This window comes from Cottoperca gobio, chromosome 1 (genome assembly GCF_900634415.1).
Source record: "Cottoperca gobio chromosome 1, fCotGob3.1, whole genome shotgun sequence".
Lineage (NCBI taxonomy): Eukaryota > Metazoa > Chordata > Actinopteri > Perciformes > Bovichtidae > Cottoperca > Cottoperca gobio.
In genome coordinates this window covers 16,107,562-16,118,751 of record NC_041355.1, presented here as the reverse complement: position 1 = coordinate 16,118,751, position 11,190 = coordinate 16,107,562, and the positions used below count along the sequence as shown (strand labels likewise).

Sequence of the window (11,190 nt, the reverse complement as noted above, 5' to 3'; positions counted from 1 at the left end):
TATTAAGGTGGACTGATGCTATTAATTTGAAAATCATGCCTTGAAGCAATAAAGGACTTTAAGAGAATAGATTTATTATACTTTTTTTCATTTTGCCTAAATTATCTACGTTGTAGTAGATGTCGTAAAACGTTTCTTCAACTTTCCTTATCTGGCCGAACTAAATATTTAGGCCCCAAAACATTGCTTATACATTACATTATGTTCACTACTTTAAAAACGGCACATACATGTTGAGATAAATCTTTTGGTCAACATGGTAAAGAGCAAATAAAAAAACATTTACTATCTGTAAAGTTGCTAAATGTTCACCGACAATGTTGTTCATTCCCGAAAATATCCACTCATTGAAAATAAAACATGATTGATATTGTGATATTCAGGCGATCACAGTACTTCGGTAAGGTTAGGGAAAGATTGTAGTCTTAAAAGACAGTGAGAGAAGACAGGACATGTTTACTTTCTCTATATTTAACCATGATTTCCCCCAAACTACCCAAAGGAATATTTTGACGCTTTCTCACAACTTCTGTTGGAAACTCTTATTATTTGAACTATTGTTTAATTCAAACACAAGTATGGAATCGGAATGAAAGGATTATGAAGTTGAAAATAGCCGTGCTTGTTTTAGCACATTGCCATGGCTGCAAAGGTTAGATAGACACATTGTGGGCTGGGTATGAATTTAACTCTTTAACTGAGCTGCATGTGCATTAGGGAAAAAAAGAGTATTTGCCATACATTGAGACTTTCATTTCATAATACCTGCTTACTGTTGTTGACGACTTAAACATGGAGATATTCAGCAAAGTAACGACTGTTACCAGGCGCAGATCATATGATGTGCAATGTTTGTTCATTCATTCAGAAACCCTCGCACAGACTCATGTGACTACTCCTGTGACTTTCCGCTCCACATTGTTAGAATTTGCATATATTAAAATGATTTCAACAGACTACTTTGACTAAGCAAGGGTCCAATAGGAAGTGACACTTCTTTCAAAGAAACAGGATCTGCCCCAGGAAACTACAGTCCTTCCTGATCATAGATCAACAATGACATGTTTGTCTTTCACAATTAAGATAACGTGGGATGTGGGTGTAATTCCTACCAACGAGCTCAAGCGGACACACAGACACTGTTTATAAGGCAAGAAGCTGACGTATGTAATACATACAGTAATGTGCAGAAAAGGCGATCGCACTAATTTCCTAATCACACTGTGCACACCGTCACACACACACATACACACACACACACACACACACACACACACACACACACACACACACACACTGAGACGTATGTGAATTCATTGACAGGACGGAGTTTTGTTGCCACAGTTTCTGTCTTATTATGAATGAACCATTCCCCTTTTAAAAGCACCATTCATGCTGACAGGCCCTGAGAGCTTGACATTATGACTCGAATACTCCCTGTGGTGGTGAGATTCATGTGCTGATTGCTATTCAGTCACCACTGACCACATCCACTCAAACACAAGTGCTGCATCTTCTGTATCTTTTGCTATCATTTCCTGAGGAAAAACTTAATTTCCTGTTGACTTGATCTCCTGTGACTTTAGTGATTTCCCCTTTAAACAGCTGCTGAGCGTATAACAGTGTCCAACGTACATCTGATTATTTGTCCGAAATTATAAGCCTTGAAAAATACAGGAAAGCTTAAAATCGACATTTATTCCAAATGACTCTGCAGTAGTGATGGGTATTTATCGGCAGTGATGGAAACATAACCAAAGGGTGGACACGCATATTTTGGCCCTTTTTTTCTGCCGTGATGCTATATGAGACACGTATATAATAAATAAAATCAGCAGGGATTTGGACAGTTATTATAGTTTATTAATGTACAAAACATTCAATTACTGTGCTCTCTTTAAAGCCACCAGACTCCATTGACACTAATTTTCCTTCGCTGATCATCGTAAAACACACTTCCTTCAAACTTGACAGAATCAAAATAAAACTCAGCGAAACCGTCTTTGTTAGTCTTCCAGTTAGTCAACAACCACCAACTCTGGTTCAAGAGTTTGAAAGAGAGATTTAACAGATTTAAAAACAGAAGTAACTCCTAGTTACTAATTCTGCTTTCCAGTGCAGGGTTTGGAGATTTTCCCTTGTTTAAAAAACACATTTATGTTTTGTTGGGAAAAGATTATTAGAAACTGGATGGTCGTCGTTGGACCAAGAAATGCTCTGAAAAAGTAAATGGGAAGGATGACTGTGTTGCATTGCCCCTATGTTATATTTACTGTACAGATATGCACTGGGTGTCTCCAAAATAAGAATATTTGTCAATATGAAGTTAAAATAACATCAAATCCCATCTCTCGATAAATAAATGATACTATAATACTTCAATCATCCATGCATCTGGCTGCTATCTGTAAGGTTCACGACCCAGCCGCAGTCCTCCTGATAGAAGCTGGACCGTTTCCTGCTGTAGAGGAAGTACATGGCTGGTTCTGTGTCACATGCCAGAGTGGGGACAGGAAGTACGCTGGCCAACAGGAAACTGTTCCCCTCGGCATGCCAAACATTGTCCACAGCAATGTTTGGACGACCTTTCTAATCCGAGCTGTTAGTGCTGAATCCACAGTTTTGTTTTTCACGTGGTAAGTCCTGAACCTGTCAATCATGTTGCTAATGTGGGACAGTGATAAACATGGTCCGTATTGTTTTCATTATTATCAGAGGAAGGAACAAAAACTAAATTCTGAAAGAGGTCTTTATTAATTTCCTTGTACTTTAAAGTGGTTTCTAAGAGAGCATGACAAGAGGCTTTCTTTAACCTCGATATCATACATAGAAAAAGTAGAGAATTCATTTTGGGGACAAAATTGTTTTAGTTCATAATTTAAAACATTATTTCCTCTCATAGTTTCCTGTTAATACGTGTTCTGAGCGTCTCTTGACTACTTTGTTGAATTTGAATAACCCCCGTCGATGTTGCATTTGTTTTCTCTGAAGGGAAATTCACCATTGAAACAGAAACTTGCACCTTGTTTTAAAGGGAAGTACAGAAAACCACAGTACAGTTCAAGCCCAGTAAGTGAAACATTCATTTTCTTCTGTCATGGTGCATTTCATTACCACAGTTAAAATAATATTATAATCATAGTTCATGATAAATGTGTTCAGTGCAATGATTCAACCACAATTTAACAAATCATTTAGAATCGATAGAATTAAATCATGTTTATTTTTTGTGGTAATTTTTAAAGTTATTTATTTATTTCATATTACAGACATGTAGTTTTGGGTTTTAGTCAATTTCATGTCAAGTTTTTGCAATTTTGATACAGAGGACATTTTTAAGATCTACAAACAGAAAATCAACAGGCATCTCGAGTATGTGCATCAGCATTAGAGGGAAACGTCTGATTGTGCGCTTCCATTGCTGTGTGACGTCAGACAACTGCTTCTTCATGAAGTCAGGCTTTAACGGATTTGCCCCAAGTTCACAAGCAGTAGTCTGACTTTGATTGGCTCCATTGTTCCATCCTGTCTATATTTCAGTCCCGCCTCTTCTCAACTATCATTTGCTAGCCCCGTGTCAACTGTATTATTATCATTTTATTTTTATTTTTCTCTTTCCCTTTTTTATTTTGTTCCTTCTTCTCTCGTCCTAACCCCTCCCCCCACCTCCCCTACTATTGTAAAGTGGCTTTGAGGTCTTGAAAGGCATCATGAATAGAGTAACTACAAGAAAACCCAAATACTCTCGAGCCTTTCACACATTGCAAGGCCAAGCAAATTGCCCACATAACCAAAAACTATGAAAACATATTTGCGTTTGCTGTTCGTCTGAGGAAGTCCATGTAGGGAATTTTGAGTCACAGCTAAATTCAAATTCTAGATCATGATCGTAAACCGTGGTTTTGGTTACAGATGTTTAGAACAAACTGTCTCAATGCAGCGTCACATCAGAGATGAACCATTTTATCTCATATTTGCGCGAGTCTCACCACATTGTCACACAGCCCCTCCTCTACAACAGAGAATTCACACTAAAAACACAGCAATCAGCTCAGTGGAGTCTCAACGTGAGCTCAGACAGTCATCGCCACTGAGTTCAGCAACATCATTACCACGCTGACGATGGCAGCTGCTAATAAGAGTGTGGCGGCGGCGGCGGCATGGCGGTGACTCATCGGGTGATGCTCGACCCCCACTGCCGAACAAAATGGCCGCTATCTAAAGGAAAATTGTGCATGTGAGTGTAGAGAGGGAGGGAAAGACTTGCTTGGGTGCAATCCCAGCCGAGAGAAAGAGCCAATTAACTTGAGCGTTTTTGACATCAGGTGGAATTGGCAAGCTGAATTGAGCACACAGCAGGTGAAGTTGACTTTGGAAGATGAGAAAGGGTGCAGCCAGGAGAGTGAAGGCGATTCGAGTTGACATTTATCAGGTCTGCAGCGGTAGCCATGGGTGAAACACAGTGCAAGTTAGGAGGATGAGTCAAGAGGCAGGGTAATTGCTATCAACAGGATAAAAGAAGCTTTTAAGGCATCAGCTGTCACCGAGCGAGAGAGTTGGTGTGAGTGGTCACTCCTCTGACTCATTCATTTTGTTCATAGACGTCTTTCCTCCATGCTACTGTAGCTCGTGTACGTGGAGGCTCTTTCTTCTATTCACCTCCTTCACATATTCGTCAACCTGAAAGTCACATTAGAGTCAGGTGTGTGTGGGTTTCAACCTTGTCTCCTACGAAATCAATTTATATGCAAATATTCTACATGAGCGATTTATATTCAGTGGCAACATTCGGTGCCAAAACAGGAAGTAGAGTGGGGTTCGTAAATTGCAGAGATGAGTAAAGGTGTGGAAATCCGAGAGTGTCCTGACAAGATAAAATAAATAAATAAAAATGTAATGTAAAAGAAGAATCAGCATCAGTCGTTTCAGAAAGTGTCCCATTTGTTTACGGTCAAGCGCTGAAGCCTTCTAGCAGTCATAGTAAATTATAACTTAGTAAGTAAGTAGGAAGTCAGGTAACGTAGAGCGACAAGGTCAGTGTGGGGAGGAGGCCGGGTGGATGGTTGGATCAACTAAATATCAGACTTCCTAAAGTTAATTAATTTCCCAATTCTTCTGCCCAGGCACATTTCAGATTTTGTTTTAAAGTAAGAGAGGGGCTAGAGATGTTTTGAATCATGTTATATAACCTTGAGACGTAGCACTCCAGGTAATGGTTGAGGCTAAAACTGTCTTCCATCCAGAGTTTGTAGATATCTAAAATAAGGCTTCCTTGTGATGTCATAATCTATAACAAAATGTTCAAAAGATGTAAAATACCACTTCTTGGAAAAGTTAGGCAACACATCTCAGTCCCGTCTGAAACCTTGGCTGGAATGCTGAGTCTCGCAGGGCAGGCGGGAAAACAGGATTGTGGAGTGTGAGAATGAAAGAAGTAGTTTGTTTGTATCCAAAATGCTAATTTTAATCCTGAACATATAACATATCCGTAGGGAGCTATTGGTCACGGATTGTTTGAGTGGTATTTTTCTACTCCGTGGCAGAGGAGCACATAACGGGGAGGCGAGAGCTGGTGGCTCACATGAGACGGGTCCGTTCCCATCCCGAGAATGGAACATCCAGAATGTCACTATATATATATATATAAACAGCCCAGCAGTAGGAAGTTACATTACGTAATCTGAATACACTAAATGTTTTTATGCATATTTGTTATTTTGCTAAATTAAAGATAGCTTGTTGTATTTGTGGGTTAGCTCAGGAAATACTTGCTTGTGAGAAAATGTCTGTGAGACTGTGCGGCTGTTCAAACTGTGACAGGTGTTCACTGACTTGGAGCACCTGGTGCAAAATAACGCTTCTGTTTGTATTCCACACTGAAATGCCACAGAGCTATACTGGTCTTTGATTTCTCCTCTGAACCTCAGATGGCAAAATAATCCGGCAGCAACCAAAATGCATTAATGAATTTGGGTTATTACTACATCACAGATTACATTGAGGAAATATTTTTGTAATTACCTATTTTATTCGTATATTTGTGTCAGATTTGACTTTTGACTTGATTTTTTTGGCTGCACTGGTCTTATGTTGTGCAATGTACTTTTTCATTAATGGCCATCGAGCATTGGATTATGCTTCCAGTTAAGTTTAAAACTTGCACAGAATAATAATAATATACAAAGAAAATATTTATGTATTTCTTTTTATAGTTGTGATGTGTGCTTTTAGATTTGTCTGAATAATGATTGATTGATTGACTGATTGATTGATTGATTGATTGATTGATTGACTGATTTATTGATTGATTGATTGGCTGATTGACTGACTGATTGACTGATTGATTGATTGATTGACTGATTGACTGATTGACTGACTAATTGATTGACTGACTGACTGACTGACTGACTGACTGACTGACTGATTGATTGATTGACTGATTGACTGATCGATTGACTGATTGATTGATTGACTGATTGATTGATTGATTGACTGAGTGATCGATTGACTGACTGACTGACTGACTGACTGACTGACTGACTGACTGACTGATTGATTGATTGATCGACTGATTGATTGATTGATTGACTGATTGACTGATTGATTCATTGTCCTGCGTGTATCTGCCCAGGGACTGCAGATAAAAAGTAGTTTATAGTTAAATCTGGCATAAATGATCTCTTCTCCTTATGAGATTAATTTAATGTTAATGTTAATTAAATGTTTTATGTGTGGTCCTTGTTTAATGAAGAAGAAGAATAATGTAAACGTAACCACACAGATTTATGGGACACCATTGACCTGCTCTTGAATTGCTTCCTGCTCCCAGATCCTCTCTAGGAATTCCAGGGGGAAATGCCTCCAGCCCCACCCGGCTCCTCTCTGCAGGGAGACGTCTGCCTGCTTCCCTTTCATCAGTGCCAGAGGTACTTCATGATAACGGGCTTTAGCTCCATCACTGATTGAATTCAGGTAGAAGGGCTCATTTCCAGCATTGATCGCTCCCTTAATGAACAGACACCACGGAGCCTCTCCTATCAAGACTCCGAGCTTCACATTTAAAACTCAGAGAAACAAAGAACAGAGATAAGCGGGTTTAGCGTATATCTGCCTCCACCTATATCAGGGAGGGAATCGCTGCAACTCGCTCCGTCAGTAGCAGCGATAGATTAAATGACAATTTGCGTGCATCAGTGGCTTGACTTTCAGGAGAAGTGAAATTACCTTTTGATCTTTTCTTTTTCCTTTTTAACCTGGCAAATTGATTTTTTTTCTACAACATGAAAACAAACACAAGATGATTTGGCTGATAGAGCAGAAAACTAATTATCACAACCAACAATTTATCAGCAATTCATGGATCACAGCTGACCAGTCACTGCTCTGTTGATGCTGCAGTTGCCATTTAGATGCTCTTCTCTGATCCAGCTGACAATATGTGACTCAGAATGAGACACTTAAATGCATTTCTCATTTTGACCTTCACGTGATGTCATTATGATGTGTGTCAGAGGGAGAGGGAAGGAGTGAAAAGGATGTACACTCACACAATTGCATGTTACTTGGAAAAGGAAGCAATGTTATTCATTAAAGGGATGGCAGGAGCTATTGGTGTTTTTGTTTGATTTGTATTAGGCCTGATCTTTTTCTAATTCCATCCCTGATTTCATACCTTGTCTTGAATGGAAATCAAAATCTCTGAGAGAACATGCCTGGACTTGTTTAGGCTGGGTAGGTGAAGAGACAAGTAGTGATAGCATAAACATGAGTTATAAGGTAGCACTTCTGGCTTTTCTAATCTTTCTTCCCTGTTTTTAAAGTAGAATTTTTGAAATTGTGACTCTAAAGCCGTTTTTCCCGCTCTGCACATTGTCAGGTTTTACCCTTTTCACACATGTAGCACACAACAGGGGATTGTCCGTGTCATGAGTGTTCTCATTTACTTTAAATACTTTGTTTGGATCAGGCGAGGGGTGGTGCCTGGTAGAACATGTAGGAAGCACGACATGACACGGATTACAACGCAGTCATGTAGCCGGTTTGTAGTTTGGTTCTAAACAACCAACTCTCATGTTTCCTTGAATTTATCGGCCGATTTCAGCGCTGGCCCTTACCGACTGAAATTCCCGAATCTCGTTGCCTCGCCTGTTAGACATTTCCATTGGCCGCTTCATGTAAATGACCCTTCTTCTTCATCCTTGGATGTTTGCTTTCTTCCAGTTTTGCGCCAGATGCAATAAATCATCAACACACCCACCCACTCACTCGTCCGTGAATTCTCCAGAGAATGAGCGTCTCTGTTCCCAGATGGGCTCAATCAGACATTACACAGACTTAGTGCTTGGGAGCTGGCAGGGTTAAGTTGTTTGATGTCGGGTACAAATGATTCGGACATTTGCGTTCTCACATACAGCGCCTCCGGGTAATGTCTACATCATTTCAGAGTGGCAATGCGTGTGTGAGAGGGGCTTAAGTCAGTCCGAGTCAAAGCCCTTGCTTTTTAATTCTGCAGGGCCGACACCGAACCTTCACCTCAAACCAAGAATCTGGACAAAGAATTAAAAAGAGCAGCCATTTAATAGTGTCATTGTGCGTGAAGATGGACTTTTACTTCCATGTCTGAACTCTTTGTGCTGCTGGTCCCTTCTGTCCGCTGTCCGGAAATGACTGTGCGAGGGTATCCCCCGGAGATATGTTGCTCTGATTCTCTACTGCTTTGTGTACGTCGCTGTGTCCTATCTATCTTTCTGTTGCTCATCATTTCTGTCTCAGTGGCTCGGGAATTTAGTTTTCACCAGGCTGACTCACCCAGGGCGATTTGATCACCATCTCAATAACTGTCATAAACTATTGGTCGGAAAGAAATGTAATTCTTCCTGACATTCACACTTATTCTTTATCGTCTCCCATTAAAGTTTGGCAATAATCTTCTCAATAACGAAGTGATGAGTGCAAGTTTGGAAGCGACATTATTCCACAACAGGAATTTAAAAGTCAGTATTCATTGTTGCATATTAATTTATTGTAGAAGTCTTGTCAATTAATTGTAATTGTATTCATATTGCCTAGAATCACACATTTGCCTCAAAGGGCTCAACAGTCAACATGTAACACAAAACCACAGATTCCAATTTGTAGTGATTTGTCAGTTGACATCCATTTGTCAGTGTAACGGTTAACCTGAGGAAGTAACCTTGCAGCGGACAAAGATGATAAACGACCTATTGATTTGTGTGAACAGATCCATTGTGGTGGATCGATGGATTGATCCAGTTTCTTTAAAAACATCTGTGTCCTATGTACTAATCCAAACGTCTTTTGTGTCCGTCAACCTGGAAAAATTCTCAGAAATAAGCACACATGAAGCTGTTAGCATGCACTTATATTATGTTATATATTATATTTTTGAGTGTGTTGTGTAATTGACAATATTTCCCACAATGCAACACACAACATACATTAAAGAGCTGCTCAAAGCAGATCCAAAGTGAAAATATTGTGCACTGACTGAGAAAAACGTTTTTGCATCTGTTTGAGTTTTCACATTGGAAATTTGCATTTTAAAGTTTTAGTTTGTTTGACATCTTGTTTTATTTCCTGTCTGAACAAAATGGTAAAGTTCTGATACATAAATATAGAAAATGGATTTAAAGAATCTGAGCACCAACAAGGATTCTCCTTGGAGAACTAATGCCCCGATAATAACCACATGCACGCTTGAGGCAGTGGAAGGAGTGCATAGGCAAACTAAAAGAAACAAGTGTCCAGTTATAATAGCCGCGTTGTACACCTGCATGGATCTTATTTGTTGGCTGGTGGCCAAGTAGGTGATGAATGAGCCAGTGAGTGTTAAACATGAGTGTGTCAATAAACTAGTGTGAGCATGATTTAGCTTGTCTCCTAACTGCCAAAATAGCAAACTGTCATAATTTGCATACTGTACACTTAAAAAAGTAGTTCCCAATATTTGTATAGTGTCTAATAATAAATCAAAGAGGCCATTGAGCTGGTGAACTTAAAACAACAAAAATCCACTTGCTGAATAATAACCTCCACATAATTAATCAAGATTTCAGGGTTTCAAAATTCACTTTCTAGAACATCCAGGAACAAAAAACTTACCTCCCACTGACATTTCAACACTGATGTTTTCACTGAACATGGTGTGTCATTGGGATAAGCAAGCACAAACCTCTCACCACAGTTTCATTATGTTAGGTCGACACTTGCAGTATCTGTTGGGTCACACAGTATTGGCTTAATATCAAGGTTTAGCTCCTCCACTTCCCATGTAGCCCGCTCCATCACATGTGACTCATAAATTCATGAGCATTACTGAAGTGTGCATCATTTCAGATTTCAGATTACGCCATGTTGGCTCCGGTCTCTGGGTTATATGCAGCAAAGGTTAATGTGTCCCTTTTGTGAAATGTAAACAAGAAATTAGGACCTTCATGTGAATGGCCTCGTTGCCCTATTATCAGTCCTGTGAACACTGTTTAATGGGTGGGGAGGGGGGTGATGATGCTACACTGCTATGTAGAGACAACATAATACAACATAATATTTTCTCTGATTCTTCTCTGGTATGAATGATAATACAATTGAATTTTCTATTAAAGAAAAGTTACAAAAATGTCTGTGTATGTTGTAAATTAGCCTTTAGTTCATAGAAAGAAAGCAAATCGGAATTAGCAGGTCAGACTTCAAATATCAGGACATTTTAATCAGCCAAGAAAATTGCAACCGTTGCGTCTCGAGTAAAGAATACAATAAAGGTATGTGCGTATCGGGTATTGCTCTATATCACAACATCAATGAAAGAATATAAACACAGGTGGGGAATACAATTAAGCATGATACAGTTTATCATGTACGATACATCCATTGTAGGTGATACCTATCAATCAAAGCCTACGCCGAGGTATCTACAGTGGGAAAGCATCCATCGCCTATAAACACAGCTTCCTCTGCAGAGTCTGTGTTGGCAGTATGTTGTCGCAGGGTATTTCCCTTCATGGACTAGTTAGTGCAACAGTTTTGTTGCTGTTTTCTTTTTTTTTATAGCAATGCTCCTGAACATTAGGACTGACGGTCTAGCTTTGTTGTGTCTTAGTACTCAGATCAGCTTGAGAGTATCGTGTATCACAGTGATACATGCTGCTAATTGGCAAACAAACTGAAATGAAC

The 11,190-nt window shown here is 39.4% G+C and overlaps 1 long non-coding RNA gene across 1 annotated transcript in view; it reads left to right on the top strand.

The window, feature by feature from the left end:
• Window positions 1–2,506: 2,506 nt before the first annotated feature.
• The window catches only part of LOC115013010 (uncharacterized), a 14,175-nt gene continuing 5,491 nt past the window's right edge, over window positions 2,507–11,190 (top strand). Inside the window, exons 1-3 of the long non-coding RNA XR_003832753.1 lie at window positions 2,507–2,636; window positions 2,992–3,069; window positions 6,830–6,926. This is a non-coding gene — a long non-coding RNA (uncharacterized LOC115013010). The remainder of the gene's footprint in view (window positions 2,637–2,991; window positions 3,070–6,829; window positions 6,927–11,190) is intronic.